This window comes from Rattus norvegicus, chromosome 7, assembly GCF_036323735.1.
Source record: "Rattus norvegicus strain BN/NHsdMcwi chromosome 7, GRCr8, whole genome shotgun sequence".
Lineage (NCBI taxonomy): Eukaryota > Metazoa > Chordata > Mammalia > Rodentia > Muridae > Rattus > Rattus norvegicus.
In genome coordinates this window covers 74,192,863-74,210,975 of record NC_086025.1, presented here as the reverse complement: position 1 = coordinate 74,210,975, position 18,113 = coordinate 74,192,863, and positions in this window count along the sequence as shown.

Below are 18,113 nucleotides of genomic sequence, written 5' to 3'. Positions count from 1 at the left end.
AGTGTCCTTTGCCTTACAGAAGCTTTGCAGTTTTATGAGATCCCATTTGTCAATTCTTGATCTTAGAGCATAAGCCATTGGTGTTTTGTTCAGGAAATTTTTTCCAGTGCCCATGTGTTCCAGATGCTTCCCTAGTTTTTCTTCTATTAGTTTGAGTGTGTCTGGTTTGATGTGGAGGTCCTTGATCCACTTGGACTTAAGCTTTGTACAGGGTGATAAGCATGGATCGATCTGCATTCTTCTACATGTTGCCCTCCAGTTGAACCAGCACCATTTGCTGAAAATGCTATCTTTTTTCCATTGGATGGCTTTGGCTCCTTTGTCAAAAATCAAGTGACCATAGGTGTGTGGGTTCATTTCTGGGTCTTCAATTCTATTCCATTGGTCTATCTGTCTGTTTCTGTATCAATACCATGCAGTATTTATCACTATTGCTCTGTAATAGTGCTTGAGTTCAGGGATAGTGATTCCCCCTGAAGTCCTTTTATTGTTGAGGATAGCTTTAGCTATCCTGGGTTTTTTGTTATTCCAGATGAATTTGCAAATTGTTCTGTCTAACTCTTTGAAGAATTGGATTGGTATTTTGATGGGGATTGCATTGAATCTTTAGATTGCTTTTGGTAAAATGGCCATTTTTACTATATTAATCCTGCCAATCCATGAGCATGGGAGATCTTTCCATCTTCTGAGGTCTTCTTCAATTTCTTTCTTCAGTGACTTGAAGTTCTTATTGTACAGATCTTTTACTTGCTTGGTTAAAGTCACACCGAGGTACTTTATATTATTTGGGTCTATTATGAAGGGTGTCGTTTCCCTAATTTCTTTCTCGGCTTGTTTCTCTTTTGTATAGAGGAAGGCAACTGATTTATTTGAGTTAATTTTATACCCAGCCACTTTGCTGAAGTTGTTTATCAGCTTTAGTAGTTCTCTGGTGGAACTTTTGGGATCACTTAAATATACTATCATATCATCTGCAAATAGTGATATTTTGACCTCTTCTTTTCCGATCTGTATCCCTTTGATCTCCTTTTGTTGTCTGATTGCTCTGGCTAGAACTTCAAGAACTATATTGAATAAGTAGGGAGAGAGTGGGCAGCCTTGTCTAGTCCCTGATTTTAGTGGGATTGCTTCAAGTTTCTCTCCATTTAGTTTAATGTTAGCAACTGGTTTGCTGTATATGGCTTTTACTATGTTTAGGTATGGGCCTTGAATTCCTATTCTTTCCAGGACTTTTATCATGAAGGGGTGTTGAATTTTGTCAAATGCTTTCTCAGCATCTAATGAAATGATCATGTGGTTCTGTTCTTTCAGTTTGTTTATATAATGGATCACGTTGATGGTTTTCCGTATATTAAACCATCCCTGCATGCCTGGGATGAAGCCTACTTGATCATGGTGGATGATTGTTTTGATGTGCTCTTGAAATCGGTTTGCCAGAATTTTATTGAGTATTTTTGCGTCGATATTCATAAGGGAAATTGGTCTGAAGTTCTCTTTCTTTGTTGTGTCTTTGTGTGGTTTAGGTATAAGAGTAATTGTAGATTCGTAGAAGGAATTCGGTAGGGCTCCATCTGTTTCAATTTTGTGGAATAGTTTGGATAATATTGGTATGAAGTCTTCTATGAAGGTTTGATAGAATTCTGCACTAAACCCATCTGGACCTGGGCTCTTTTTGGTTGGGAGACCTTTAATGACTGCTTCTATTTCCTTAGGAGTTATGGGGTTGTTTAACTGGTTTATCTGTTCCTGATTTAACTTTGATACCTGGTATCTGTCTAGGAAATAGTCCATTTCCTGAAGATTTTCAAATTTTGTTGAATATAGGTTTTTATAGTAAGATCTGATGATTTTTTGAATTTCCTCTGAATCTGTAGTTATGTCTCCCTTTTCATTTCTGATTTTGTTAATTTGGACGCACTCTCTGTGTCCTCTCGTTAGTCTGGCTAAGGGTTTATCTATCTTGTTGATTTTCTCAAAGAACCAACTTTTGGTCCTGTTGATTCTTTCTATGGTCCTTTTTGTTTCTACTTGGTTGATTTCAGCTCTGAGTTTGATTATTTCCTGCCTTCTACTCCTCCTGGGTGTATTTGCTTCTTTTTGTTCTAGAGCTTTTAGGTGTGCTGTCAAGCTGCTGACATATGCTCTTTCCTGTTTCTTTCTGCAGGCACTCAGCGCTATGAGTTTTCCTCTTAGCACAGCTTTCATTGTGTCCCATAAGTTTGAGTATGTTGTATCTTCATTTTCATTAAATTCTAAGAAGTTTTTAATTTCTTTCTTTATTTCTTCCTTGACCAGGTTATCATTGAGTAGAGCATTGTTCAATTTCCACGTATATGTGGGCATTCTTCCCTTATTGTTATTGAAGACCAGTTTTAGGCCGTGGTGGTCCGATAGCACGCATGGGATTATTTCTATCTTTCTGTACCTGTTGAGGCCCGTTTTTTGACCAATTATATGGTCAATTTTGGAGAAAGTACCATGAGGAGCTGAGAAGAAGGTATATCCTTTTGCTTTAGGATAGAATGTTCTATAAATATCCGTTAAGTCCATTTGGCTCATGACTTCTCTTAGTCTGTCGACATCACTGTTTAATTTCTGTTTCCATGATCTGTCCATTGATGAGAGTGGGGTGTTGAAATCTCCCACTATTATTGTGTGAGGTGCAATGTGTGTTTTGAGCTTTAGTAAGGTTTCTTTTACGTATGTAGGTGCCCTTGTATTTGGGGCATAGATATTTAGGATTGAGAATTCATCTTGGTGGATTTTTCCTTTGATGAATATGAAGTGTCCTTCCTTATCTTTTTTGATGACTTTTAGTTGGAAATTGATTTTATTTGATATTAGAATGGCTACTCCAGCTTGCTTCTTCTGACCATTTGCTTGGAAAGTTGTTTTCCAGCCTTTCACTCTGAGGTAGTGTCTGTCTTTGTCTCTGAGGTGTGTTTCCTGTAGGCAGCAGAATGCAGGGTCCTCGTTGCGTATCCAGTTTGTTAATCTATGTCTTTTTATTGGGGAGTTGAGGCCATTGATATTGAGAGATATTAAGGAATAGTGATTATTGCTTCCTGTTATATTCATATTTGGATGTGAGGTTATGTTTGTGTGCTTTCATTCTCTTTGTTTTGTTGCCAAGACGATTAGTTTCTTGCTTCTTCTAGGGTATAGCTTGCCTCCTTATGTTGGGCTTTACCATTTATTATCCTTTGTAGTGCTGGATTTGTAGAAAGATATTGTGTAAATTTGGTTTTGTCATGGAATATCTTGGTTTCTCCATCAATGTTAATTGAGAGTTTTGCTGGATACAGTAACCTGGGCTGGCATTTGTGTTCTCTTAGGGTCTGTATGACATCAGTCCAGGATCTTCTGGCCTTCATAGTTTCTGGCGAGAAGTCTGGTGTGATTCTGATAGGTCTCCCTTTATATGTTACTTGACCTTTTTCCCTTACTGCTTTTAATATTCTTTCTTTATTTTGTGCGTTTGGTGTTTTGACAATTATGTGACGGGAGGTGTTTCTTTTCTGGTCCAATCTATTTGGAGTTCTGTAGGCTTCTTGTATGCCTATGGGTATCTCTTTTTTTAGGTTAGGGAAGTTTTCTTCTATGATTTTGTTGAAGATATTTACTGGTCCTTTGAGCTGGGAGTCTTCACTCTCTTCTATACCTATTATCCTTAGGTTTGATCTTCTCATTGAGTCCTGGATTTCCTGTATGTTTTGGACCAGTAGCTTTTTCCGCTTTACATTATCTTTGACAGTTGAGTCAATGATTTCTATGGAATCTTCCGCTCCTGAGATTCTCTCTTCCATCTCTTGTATTCTGTTGGTGAAGCTTGTATCTACAGCTCCTTGTCTCTTCTTTTGGTTTTCTATATCCAGGGTTGTTTCCATGTGTTCTTTCTTGATCGCTTCTATTTCCATTTTTAATTCCTTCATCTGTTTGATTGTGTTTTCCTGGAATTCTTTCAGGGATTTTTGCCATTCCTCTCTGTAGGCCTCTACTTGTTTATTAATGATTTCCTGTGTTTCCCTAAGTGTGTTCATGTCTTTCTTGAAGTCCTCCAGCATCATGATCAAATATGATTTTGAAACTAGATCTTGCTTTTCTGGTGTGTTTGGATATTCCATGTTTGTTTTGGCGGGAGAATTGGGCTCCGATGATGGCATGCAGTCTTGGTTTCTGTTGCTTGGGTTCCTGCGCTTGCCTCTCGCCATCAGATTATCTCTAGTGTTACTTTGTTCTGCTATTTCTGACAGTGGCTAGACTGACCTATAAGCCTGTGTGTCAGGAGTGCTGTAGACCTGTTTTCCTCTCTTTCAGTCAGTTATGGGGACAGTGTGTTCTGCTTTCCGGCGTGTAGTTTTTCCTCTCTACAGGTCTTCAGCTGTTCCTGTGGGCCTGTGTCTTGAGTTCACCAGGCAGCTTTCTTGCAGCAGAAAAGTTGGTCTTACCTGTGGTCCCGAGGCTCAGGTTCGCTCGTGGGGTGCTGCCCAGGGGCTCTCTGCAGCGGCAGCAACCAGGGAGACCTGTGCCGCCCCTTCCGGGAGCTTCAGTGCACCAGGGTTCCAGATGGTCTTTGGCTTTTTCCTCTGGCGTCCGAGATGTGTGTGCAGGGAGCAGTCTCTTCTGGTTTCCCAGGCTTGTCTGCCTCTCTGAAGGTTTAGCTCTCCCTCCCACGGGATTTGGGTGCAGAGAACTGTTTATCCGGTCTGTTTCTTTCAGGTTCCGGCGGTGTCTCAGGCGCAGAAGTCCTGCCGCTCCTGGGCCCTCCCCCACGGGAGCCCAGAGGCCTTATACAGTTTCCTCTTGGGCCAGGGATGTGGGCAGTGGTGAGCAGTGTTGGTGGTCTCTTCCGCTCTGCAGCCTCAGGAGTGCCCACCTGACCAGGCGGTTGGGTCTCTCTCTCACCGGGTCTCTGAACCCCATTTTTAATAGGGTTATTTGTCTCCCTGCGGTCTAACTTCTTGAGTTCTTTGTATATTTTGGATATAAGGCCTCGATCTGTTGTAGGATTGGTAAAGATCTTTTCCCAATCTGTTGGTTGCCGTTTTGTCCTAACCACAGTGTCCTTTGCCTTACAGAAGCTTTGCAGTTTTATGAGATCCCATTTGTCGATTCTTGATCTTAGAGCATAAGCCATTGGTGTTTTGTTCAGGAAATTTTTTTCAGTGCCCATGTGTTCCAGATGCTTCCCTAGTTTTTCTTCTATTAGTTTGAGTGTGTCTGGTTTGATGTGGAGGTCCTTGATCCACTTGGACTTAAGCTTTGTACAGGGTGATAAGGATGGATCGATCTGCATTCTTCTACATGTTGCCCTCCAGTTGAACCAGCACCATTTGCTGAAAATGCTATCTTTTTTCCATTGGATGGTTTTGGCTCCTTTGTCAAAAATCAAGTGCCCATAGGTGTGTGGGTTCATTTCTGGGTCTTCAATTCTGTTCCATTGGTCTATCTGTCTGTCTCTGTACCAATACCATGCAGTTTTTATCACTATTGCTCTGTAATACTGCTTGAGTTCAGGGATAGTGATTCCCCCTTACGTCCTTTTATTGTTGAGGATAGTTTTAGCTACCCTGGGTTTTTTGTTATTCCAGATGAATTTGCAAATTGTTCTGTCTAACTCTTTGAAGAATTGGATTGGTATTTTGATGGGGATTGCATTGAATCTGTAGATCACTTTTGGTATAATGGCCATTTTTACTATATTAATCCTGCCAATCCATGAGCATGGGAGATCTTTCCATCTTCTGAGGACTTCTTCAATTTCTTTCTTCAGTGTCTTGAAGTTCTTATTGTACAAATCTTTTACTTGCTTGGTTAAAGTCACACCGAGGTACTTTATATTGTTTGGGTCTATTATGAAGGGTGTTGTTTCCCTAATTTCTTTCTCGGCTTGTTTCTCTTTTGTGTAGAGGAAGGCTACTGATTTATTTGAGTTAATCTTATACCCAGCCACTTTGCTGAAGTTGTTTATCAGCTTTAGTAGTTCTCTGGTGGAACTTTTGGGATCACTTAAATATACTATCATGTCATCTGCAAATAGTGATATTTTGACTTCTTCTTTTCCGACCTGTATCCCCTTGCCCTCCTTTTGTTGTCTGATTGCTCTGGCTAGAACTTCAAGAACTATATTGAATAAGTAGGGAGAGAGTGGGCAGCCTTGTCTAGTCCCTGATTTTAGTGGGGCAATTAAAAATTTTAAAGATTAACCAGAACAATGACTTTGTTTGATGACAGGTTTTAAACAAGTAGTAAAATGCAAGTGACATTATTAGGGTAAGCTCTAATCTAAAATGACTTTTCCATATGAGGGAGAAATTTGGACAATATATAATAAAGGAAAACTATTTGATGATACAGGGTGATGGCCACTACAGATCCAAAATAGGGCTTGGAGCTAATCACTTCCTCACATCACTCCCAAACAACCATCCCTTCCAAGACCCAGAGTAAGAGTTTTCCAGAAGTATGGCACTTCTGAGGGCTATGTCACTCCTTTGTTACAGCAGCCCTGCCAAGCAAACAGAAGTGACTTCCTGCAGATGGGCTGGCCACAAATTGAGTCAGCACTCATAACTTTCCCCTTTCTCCTCTGTGCTTCTTATTTCCCACATATAAGCAACTCATGTGAAGTAAATTTTCTTAGTATTTAAGAGTCTTCTCTTTAGTTACCTCTCCTTGCTGAAGAACTGACTTCCTCCTTCTTTGCTCTAGATGCCTAGTTCATGTTTGTACTTGGACCTACCTTTCTACTGCACGTCTTAGAATTCTCAGGGGAGCAAAGAAATGGCAGGAAGTTTTGAGACCTTACCTCCCTGGTGTGTTTGTGTCCAATAAATGGACCTAGACTAGCACAGCAAAATGCTGACATGGTTGGCCGTAACAGGAAGGCGATTATTAACCTGACAAAGCGATTAGTTTCTCATTCACAAACTCCAATAACATTGTTGCTCCCAGGGTGTGGATTGAACTAACCAAAGCATGTAAATTATTTAGCACTTTATCTAGCATAGCTGTGCACCCGAAAAGTATTGATTATTATTTTAATAATAAGTATTATCACCACCCCTGGAGATAACAGTTGGAAAGTACACTGTTTCTTTTTCGATAGTAAAAAAATAAAAAAATATTCTGAATGGGTTCAATGATATGCCAGTTCCAAGTTCTAAAAACAATGATAAAAAGGCTAAATATGTTTGTAAGGATATCCCCTAATTGGAAACAGTTCTGTTCTGACTGCAGAACCATTCTTGTGCTGATTTAAAATAATTGTATTTCCTCCTTACAGGGTTTGGCTTCAAAATTAATGGTTAAAACATTTTAAAATGGACCTACTTCTTATGCTATGAGAAAATAGCATTTTTCTTCTCTAAACAATTTTTAAAGTGATTTCAAACAGTATGTTCAAAATAGGATTGCCATCAGGGAAATTTTGGTGCAGATGGATGTTTTTAAAGCTCAAAGCAATTAGGAGCTCTTGGCAAGGAAAAAGAAACTTTGAAGAAATAGAATCCAATCCTTTACCCAGGATAATTAAATGTTGTACCTTTTTAATACTTGACATTTTCTTCTTTACCAAAATTTTGGAGAAATGCATATAAATGAAGGTCTTGCATTCCCTGTACATACATTAAGAAACACTGAGTAAGTAACCATTCAGTTTATAATGTAATGCTGTATATGTGTCAGAGCTAAAAGGATCAGTCATGTCTATAAGAATGTTACCAAGTACCAGGACTGATCAGCATTTAGCAAGGAAAACAGTATATTTAATAATGCTATATTTCATTGTCTCAGAAAAAGGATTTTAGAATTCCCCACGCACTAGGATTATTTATTAAGTTTCTGAGCTCTAACCAGCTAGTGTGAAGGCCTCTGGATAAATCATAACATAGCCACTAGGAACAGAGAGGAACATTTATTTAACTGAGGAATATGTGGTGTTTAATTAAAAGAAATCATATTACAGCAGAATTAAACACTCCAAATCTCACCTGTAATCTGACTGTCAGGTAAACATTATGCTCCAGTAGCTAGAAGATTACATGCAGGAGATGGAACAGAATATTCTGCTTTGGTCATGTATTCATTTACCGTTTTCTTGAAAGCAGCATTTATTCCAAATCTTAAACTCGTTCCTCTATATCCCATTTTTAAAAGATATGAGAATGGGAAATGCTTTCATGGAGTTGGAACTATGAAATATAAAAACAGTAAATGTTGTAAATAAAAAGTCACAAACTGATTCTTAATATGAAATAAAGATATATTAGAGAAAAAAGAGGTAGGACCAGGTAGGCTGGTCACATGTGACATCGATGCTGAGGCCTGGGTAGTGCTCAGACGACAGTCATGGAGAAGAGATTGGGAGGCATCGCCTAGCATAGAAAAGGATAGTTGCAAAGGAAGACACCCAACTGGATAAGGGCTTGAGAAAAAGAAAAATGTTCAGAGTGGTGGAGGAAAACATGCCAGAAAACAAATTTGAGCATACAAAAGTCAAATTCTCTACATTGTTCCTTAAAACAATTATATGTTGACATAAGCATTGAGGGCCACAAAATTCTGTAAAGGGGAAAGCTTTCCATTAATATAGAAAATAGCTAGTAAGAGTTTGGGAGATGACTGCATCGATAAATCACTTGCCACATGAGTACGTGTATTCAGATCCCCAGAACACTTGGGTACAGTAGTGTAGAGCAGCCATCCCGGCTCTCCTACCATGAAGTAGGAGGTGAACACAGGAGATTGCTCTTACTCACAGGAAGCTCTTCTGACATATCTGGTGGGCAACAACAATAAATCTTGCCTCAAAATGGTGGGGACAATAAGGACAGACACCTAAGGTGGAGAGGTGAACAAGGATCTTAAAAATTCTATGCAGAGCTGGTGGCTAGCTTTGTGTTTGGGAAACAGTAAGATTAATAGATAAAAAAGACAACCTTTATCCTATACTCTGTATGATTTACATTGTCAAATAATAAGCTAACTCAGGTATTTTGATTGCAATTAAATAAAGAAAATAAAAGATAAACATCATACCTACATGACAGTAACTGAGCTAAGGTGAGCTGTAAAGCTTTACAATTTTTAATCTGAAATACTCTTCCTCTGGAAGGCATGACTCAAATATGAATAATACATTCCATTGTCTATGTTGCTGTAAAAATATAAAAAACAAAAAAAATTATCACTGTCTTTTATCCCAACTAGTCAACACCACAGTGCCCCAAGATATCTGCTGGATATCTTGCCAGAAGCACATATTCCAATTCCGTGGCAGCCCAGACCAGCCGCCCCACACTCCATTACACTTAAATCTACACATGAAAGAACACACGACACAATAATCTTTGATCCAATTGGTAAGATATAGTTGCCCTCCTAAACATACAGAACCCAGTACCATCCATTCCTTAAGAACATTAGTAACACCCTGTAAATGCACAGAGCGGAATCTTAACGTCACCTGCCATGGCTTCTCACCCTCTCCTCTTCTCTCTTCTTTTCCATTCCAGTCTCCTCCTCTTCCTTCAAACTTCTCTCCCGCCCATTCTTCCTTCTCCTCCAATCACAGGCCTGATTCCATCCTGTGTCTGCCCCTCACCTGTATTTTACAAATTCAATGGGGAGAAGGTTCTGGTGAGGTCACCTGAGTCCTGAGTATGTGACTAGGCAGCTGTCCTTGAGTCAGCAGAATTAGCATCAAAATGTAGATAACTCCAGGGCAAACCACATGTCTACATGCTACACCAAATTCTATCAGCACGAAACAAAAAAAAAAAAAAAAAAAAAAGCAAGCAGTCAATTCATTTACCAAAAGTGTTGTTGAGAGCATTAGGAAAATGGGTTTATAGTGTAGTAGGAAATTTTTATGATAGTTTTAGAGGTTACCTGAAGACATTTTTGTTTACAGATTGGTGAAAATTAGTAGTCAGCTAAAATGACACATTCCAAAGACTTTACTTGTAGTCAAAGGATACCAAGTCAGACATAAATAAGTATCGGTAAAAAGTGGTCATTAAGTTTATCAAATGCAGACAAAGATAACACCTTGATTTGCAACATTACAGCTTTCCAGGATCATTAAGAATTTCTAGGATCTGTAGAATTTTAAAACTGTCACTTTTTCAAGGAAATTTAGTTCCATGCTGACGTAAGAGAGTATTCTAGAGGTACTTTTCTTTATCTCTTATTATTATTTTTATTTTATTTTATTTTATTTTGGAGATTAACTGGATTAAATATTAGCCATGAACTAGGACCTCTGGTGGCAGTTGAGCAGTCATCCACCACCACACCTGGAGAACTCAGGGTAGAGAGACTATAGCATCACAAGACCCTTGCCAAATAGGAACTTGCCTGCAGAGCCTGCTCAGGGGGTCAATTTTTTGCCTTGATCTATGTGTGTGCATTCAGTGTAGCAATTATGAGTGGGAGGTGTTTGCTTTTTTCCAGTAGCAAGGGCTCTTACCTTTCCCGTGTTTTCCGAGCATTCCTCCAAACTAGGATTGAGACATTGTTATATGCCTCTTGAGACGTCTGGTGTGCCGTTTCCATGGCTACCCTTTCTCCAGAGGTTTTGGTAACTGTACAACCTGCATGAGTTATAGGTTTAGAATATTGCACAGAATGGGCCGTCTTCCGGATGAAGCTGCATTCTTTGTTCTGGGTCTTCTGCTTATGATAATAAGCTAATGCTACATTTTCTTTTTCAAAGCTCTTGACAACATATTTGTCTCTGGATTAGAGAAAATGTCTCCATGATTATATATAAAAATATATATAATATATATCCTGATATTAAGGAAAAAATGACTATAATGTCCTATGTTTAGTTGATAGGACACAATTAGAATTCCCAGCTCCTGAGTCCCACTAAAGGCACAACTTTCATTCACAATGTGGACCAGGTATGTAGGTGGCCTTTGTTTAACTTGCTGTGCTGATCATCTCATTGCAGAGACAAAATAGATCCACCTACAATGACTTATGAGTTAGTATGAAAACGAAAATACTCTATCAACTAGTTTTATTTGCATACTTAGACTGATCAAGGTAAGGCATTTCATTATGGTATTTCCACACACAAAATATAATAATTTTCATCATATTTTCCCTCCTATTACTTTCTCTTTCCCTTTTCCTCTCTTCCTCTCCCTTCTCCTTTCACATCATTAACAATCCTTTTTGCTACTTTCACATCCTTTGTATTTTCCCCCTCATAGTCCATATATAAAAGTAAAACATGTGACGCTTCTCTATAGGAGTGAACTATTTCATTTACTACAATGATATCCAGTTCTATTTTCTTGAAAATAATGTAATTTTATTCTTATTTATGCTTCAATAAAACTCAAATGTAGCTGTGAATTAGCTAAACTGCTTTTTGCTACCGATGAGCACACCTACCCAAGAACTATCTGGATTCCCGAAGGAAAGAAACATACATGTGTGTGCACACACCAGTTAATTTTTGATATGCCTTGACTAGCTCAAAGGCTGAGTCGTTCTAATTCTCTGCCTGGCTAGCTTATATTTCCCTCCAGTACTCCTGGCTCAAGATCTTCTAAATCTATGTTTATCTTTGCTGTCCTATTCCCTTCTGGGTAGACCCCCCCCCAATAGGGCTGCTTCACCATTCCACCTACATTTGGATGAATTTCCTTCTGCAGCTCTAAATTTGATCTGTCTCCCTCCAAGACGGTGATGTCTCCCTCCTTTCTCATTCTTACAAGATATTTAATATTTTTTTAAAAGTCACCATTTTGGCAGTTGTCACTGAAGTAATGCTTATATTCACACATGGTTTGTAAATAATGTACAGTAGTAAGGGTAACAGACAAAGACAGAGGGGAAAGCTTCACATAATGTGGGGATAGCCTTATGTAAAATAAGGGCAATATTGGGGAGTCAGTTTATGCATAACAGCAGCAGGTAGATGAGAACCAAGCTTTATCCTCTTGGAACTTTCTGTAATCCTGTTTACTGTCCTACTGGATGCCCCAGGTTAAAAACTTGAAATATCTAGTGGTCCCGTAGGTCGATAATGGCGGTCCCTGAGGCTTTGGAGTATTTATAGATCATATCAACAACAAGATTAGAGGATATTAAAAGGGTAACTCTCAGAGTCAGCCCTACAAATCACTAAGGAAACACTTGCAATTTCCTGAAGAGATAAAAGGATGACAATACGGAGAGATGCTTCTAGCTAGTTGCCTAGTAAAATGCAACAAATGTGAATTTAGTGACAGACAATGCCTCTGCTATAAAATGTCTGCTGCTTTGGGAGTAAATCTTTACTATGTATATAAAATTATATATTGTATAATATATTATTAATATAATTTAATTATGTATATAGTACATATTATATATTTATATATAATTATATTGCATTATATATATATATATTAATATATATATTGCTTTATATATCTTTAATTTAATTACTTTGGCCCATAAAGAAACCTGAGTTGGTTGCATGGCTTTACTAGATGCAAAAAGCCAGAAAATGAAATTCATGGCTACAGTCGTTTCCACTATTTTTATAATTTAGAGAAGCATATGTTTGGAGAACAGCAAACTGTTTTGCATATACAATAGTGGTACTACATCAATGTTAGGAGAACCAGTCCTAACAGGTTACTATAAAGTTAATGGATTCAGACCATGTGCATCTAGTCCTTGTAGATGTAGAGATCTGTCCTAGCTTATTTATTGTTTGTTGTATAAAACACCTACCAAACACAACTTCGGGGTGGTGAGAGTTTTGTTTTACCTTACAGTTTTTTGTCCATCATGGAGGGAAGCCACGGCAGGAGCTCAAGGCAGGAATTTGGAAGCAACAGCTGTAGAGGCACGTTTTTCCATAGCTTGCTCAGTTTGCGTTCATACATGGTACAAGGCTGTCTGCCTAGGAGTGACACTGCCCACAGTGGACTAGGTCCCTCTCCCCCACCCCCACATTAATCTGTAATCAAGAAAATGTTTCACACTCTTGTCCCTCGGCCAAGCTGGTGGAGGCACTGACATTCTCTCTTCCAAGTGACTCTAATTTATGTCAGGCTGTCAAAAACTAAGCAGTGAAAAGTCCCAAACAGTTCACACACAGGTAAAATGAAATTGTAGAAGAGCTGTGCTTTGTTGTGATAGCTGTAAGGGAGCAAAACCATGTTCTCACTGTTTTGTGGCCATCCTGTGGCTATTGGTCCTTTTTGGTTTATGGGAGGTCACAACCCTTACCACTATCTCTCTCAAGATTTCTCTTTAGCATCCTTTATTCTACTAAGGTTCTGCAGAATCCTGGCCTCCCAGAAGAACAGAATCACTGAACAGACCAGGGCTACATATAGAGTAGAACACTGGTCAGTTTGGGAGCACTAGGACTGCAGAGCAGAGAGGAGAAAGCAAGGGGCCAGGAATGGAAAAGCACAGACTCTATGCCTTTGTTGACAGCCAGTACCCTGAGAATTACAGAATTTGAAGAGTCAGAAGGAAGGAGAGCACAGCTAACTTACCCTTTCTATTTTATAACTCATAACTGAGAGTGACTATAGCTACTCCAAGGCAACAGTGTTAGGACTAGTGTTCATGTAGATGCTGACATGAGATCCTGGTGGTCCACCTTTGGCTCTGTTCTAAATACCCATGAGATAAATAAAACCAGTGACTACTCCTGTAAAGTAAAAATTGTGAAATAATCGTTTTTCATTCTGTACATTTTTAACTGACCCATTTGCTGTGGGTCACAGTCAAATTACTATTTATTTTTGTTTTCTTTCTCTCAAAACAGAAGTCATGACCTTTGCTCTGGATAACACTATCATACTGGCTGTGCCTGAACTCTAGAGGAAAAGTTTACCATTACCTTTCATTGTTTACAATCATATTTCTAAAAGGATAGTGATGTAAATGGGCAGGAGTTTGAGCCCAGCTGCTATCAGTGATGTGAACCTACCTATTGCCCCAAAGTGAGAAGAGATGGTTTCTTCTGAGTCAACTACGTATTACCATTGCCCGCGAACAAATTCATCTTACCCCAAATGACATGCTCCACTGTAGATGAGGTTATAATCACAGAACAAAATAAAGCTATTAATACATTGGTGGGGATCAGAGGTACGGTCAAAGATAAGTAATCTTCTATAGGCTTTTATCATTGTAACAGTCTTAGTTTTAGGGCCAGAAGAAATTAGTAGTCAGCTAAGTTAGTATATTCTAAAGGTTTTACCTGATATTTAAAATGAAACTAGGTCTTGAGAAGTCGCTAGTAAATATCAATAGAAGGTACTGAAGAAGGCCCAAGGTGTTTTTGGTTCAGGGTCTGCAACAATGACATCAGTCCACAGTCCTGGATTAATAGTCAGACCGCCACCCTTCAGGAATCTTCAAGACATGTGTCATACGGTCCTTTTAAATTTCAATCCACACTGTTTTACAACCTAGGTTGAACTGTCTTGTCCAAGGATCTTTTAAAGTCAAATGAGGACTCACTCACCACACTGTGGAGCAATACCAGAAAAAGGGCTGGAGAGATGGGTTTGCTGATCACGCAATGTTTTTGCAAAAGGCCAAAGTTTGGTGTCCAGCACTCACAATTAGTGACTCACAACCACCTGTCACCCCAGCTTCAAGGGATAGAACACTCTTATGGCCTTTACAGGCTCCTGAATTCACATTCACATAGATACACACACACACACATACACACCCACACACCCACACACACATACATACATGCACACATGCAAATACATAAATACATACACACACATACACACATACACTTACACATGCAAATACATACATACATACACACATACACACATACACTTACACATGCAAATACAAACATACACACACATACATACATATACATTGAAAAACAAAAACAACACTCCAAGAACAAAGGATACACTTCCATCCCTCCACTCCTCGGCATCATGGCAGCGGAAGTAAAAGTGCCTCCTTCAAAATTGAAAATTATACTTCAGTGCCTTGCCAATTGACTTCCAATCGATTACTTCAAGTGTTTGTGCTGTAGAAAATGTGGTTTCTTCCGGAGACTCTGAAGAGCTGTGCTTAATTATTCACCCTGAAATTTAATTTCAGGGTTTATAATCATCTAACTGTTTAAGATGGAATTTTTCACTGAAACATTTTGAGAGGATATACAGAATTACTTAACATGTACTCATCTCATTTCAAGTTTGGTTTAAAATTGGATGTGTTTCATAATTTTGCCATGGCAATCACATAAGGGCATATACTCTAACCTCCTACATGTTTTCTGCTAATTTGGTTGATTTAGGTCAATTTGTATCATTAGTTAGGAAGGATATTACAGAATAAGGGAGACAGATACAAGGTTTTTCTTTTCTCCCAAAGGCCCACCTCCATAGAAACATAATTAACTTTCTCTCAACCATTCCTCAAGAAGCTGAGAAAAGTATTAGCAGACAAATTAAGCCAAAGTAGGGAATATAGAAAGACATTAACTGCTTTTCTAAAATGTAAAGAAAAAAAATGTTTCTTTTTAATCTTAGTCTTTAAAGAGGCAAATAGTTTGGGTGGTAGTTTGAGCGATAATGGCCCCTCTAAGCTCATATATTGAAATACTTGGTCTCTAGTTGGGGAGATTGAGATGGATCAGGAGGTATGGCCAGTGTGACCTTGTTGAGGAGGTATGTTACTAGTGGTGGGCTTTGAGGTTTAGAAAACCCTGACATTGATGTATCATAGTGTAACTAGTGGGGTGTTGGTTGCTGTCTAAACCAGGTATTTCCGGGCTCTTAGCAAAGTTGCGCACAGATTATAAAGCACCAAGGGAACTTTATTTAAAGGCAAAATGAAAGTATCAGTCAGAAATAACTTGTAGGTGAGCAGAGAACTACTGAGTTGGGAAAGGACTGTAGGTATTGTTTGGAATTTCCTTTCACGGGGTTCAGGAGAATGAGGGGTTTGGTTGGGAAAGGGACATAATGAATGAGGGTGGATGCCTCTTTAGATTGGTAAGCTTGCATTCTGTAGGTTTTTCTCTACTGCCTATGTCCTTTCCTAAAATGCATCTGATGATGTTAATTATATGTATATCTGATTATCCATACGCATAACATGGTAAATACTATGGTTCCCCAAAAGGCACAAAGTTCAAACAGACAACAGAAGTTGTCTTGTTGCTCATGCTCACCAAATCAGCCCAGGCTGACTCATTGTCCTGGGATGTGTTCTAAGATGTGTTTGAGTGGGAAAAGGGTGTGTGTACTGGTTTGACAAGGAGAAGGAATCCACTCCGTTGTTTGAAGTCGGTATACATACAGCTTCATGGAAGTGGGAGTCTAAGGTGTATTGTTAGAGAGGGGTGCACGCATAGCCCAAGCAAAGTAGAATCCTAGGTTGCTAAACCCTTCCTTATGTTCATCTACCTCAGTAATGCCCTAGACAGAAAATCCCATGGAATTTAAAAGGGAAGGAAGTTCACAACATTGAACAAAGTCCTCTTATACTGTCACTGGAGCATACACAAATGGCACTGTTCTCTAGGAGTCACTCTCACAGTGTGAAGGTTGTCTTTGTATTATTCAATTGTTAATTTGGTAGCTAAGTACTGAACTGTTAATTCTGAGCTGAGTACTGGCTGACTTTGCTATTGTTATTCTTATGTCTCGGCACCTGCATCTTATTTTGTAAACATTCTTCCTCCCTCCCCCACTGATTGGATTAATAAAGATATGATGGCTATTACTTGGGCAGGAAAGGGAAGGTGGAACTTCCAGTCAGAAATAGGGTCTCTGGGAGAACAATCAGGTGGGAGAAGACTCACAAACAGGACAGAAGAGGTCAGATGTACCCAGAGAGAGAGGTACCAGGCCATGTGATGGGATGTGGACTAGAATAGTCCTGTTAATTAAGTTAGAGGACCTACTGGGAGATCGCCTAGGCTAAGGCATAAACCATCATAAAATTATTAAGTCTCTGTGTCATTTTTCATCTGCTGGCTGGCGCAAGAAAGTCTGGCAAGTCTTCTTTAAACTTCACTGTTGTCTACTGGCCAACTACACAGTTTAGGGAGACCGCCTATATGGAAGAGAAGCAGCGATACTCATTATCTGATATATGCTAGTTCAGTGGATGGCATTGTTTTGTTATTTAACAGAAGCCGAAAGCATTTTTCCCTATTTGATATTCTCTAATCCATTTTCTCCACAGCAGTAGGACTGAGCTCAAAGAACAAATCGATTTACATTTTAATTTAAATACAGCCCACATTCTCTTCCTGCACTGAGGAGCTCTGCATGGTCTAGAATCCTGCGTATCTCTATGGCAGTCACATGCTGTTCTGTCTTGCTTTTACTGGTCTTTGGGCTTTGCTTCCAGAAGAACTAGTTATTCATCCCGTCTTTAGCCGTTCTGTACACTACTGAGAAAGCTTGAAAAGTTCCTTTGCTTTCTCATCATCTGGATAGCTCCTCTCTTCCAGCCACCCTAGACAACTTGTTAGAAGTATTTTATTTTTATCACCTACTGTTAAGCAATTAGAAATTTTGTGACATTTAGTCTTTATGCATGACACTGTACTATGTAGCTTTGTGGGAAAAAAAGTAAATGTGTGTTATCTTTAAAATGAACTTCTAAGATTGGAATGACCCCATCCAAAAACATTTACATTTTATCAAGTTGCAGATAATTTTTTTCAAGTACCTATTTAATATCTACAAAAATATTTTCTATTTTATTTAACCTATCAATAGAGCTAACTTGTAATTATATCATGATGCTGGATTTTTCATCTATTTCATAATTTGTCTTTATTTAAAAAAAAATGGAACGTTTTATTTACATTTCAAGTGCTATCACCTATCCCAGTTTCTCCTCTGGAAAACCCTTATCCCATCCCCCCCTTCACCGGCTTCTATGAGGGTGCTCCCACACCCACCCATCAACTCCCTTTTCCCCACCCTGGCATTCCCTACACTGGGTCATAGATCCTTCACAGGACCAAGGGTGTCTCCTCCCATTGATGCCTGATAAGGCCAACTTCTGCTATATATGCAGCTAGAGCCATGGGTTGATCCATGTGTACTCTGAGGTGGGAGGTTTACTCCTTGGGAGCT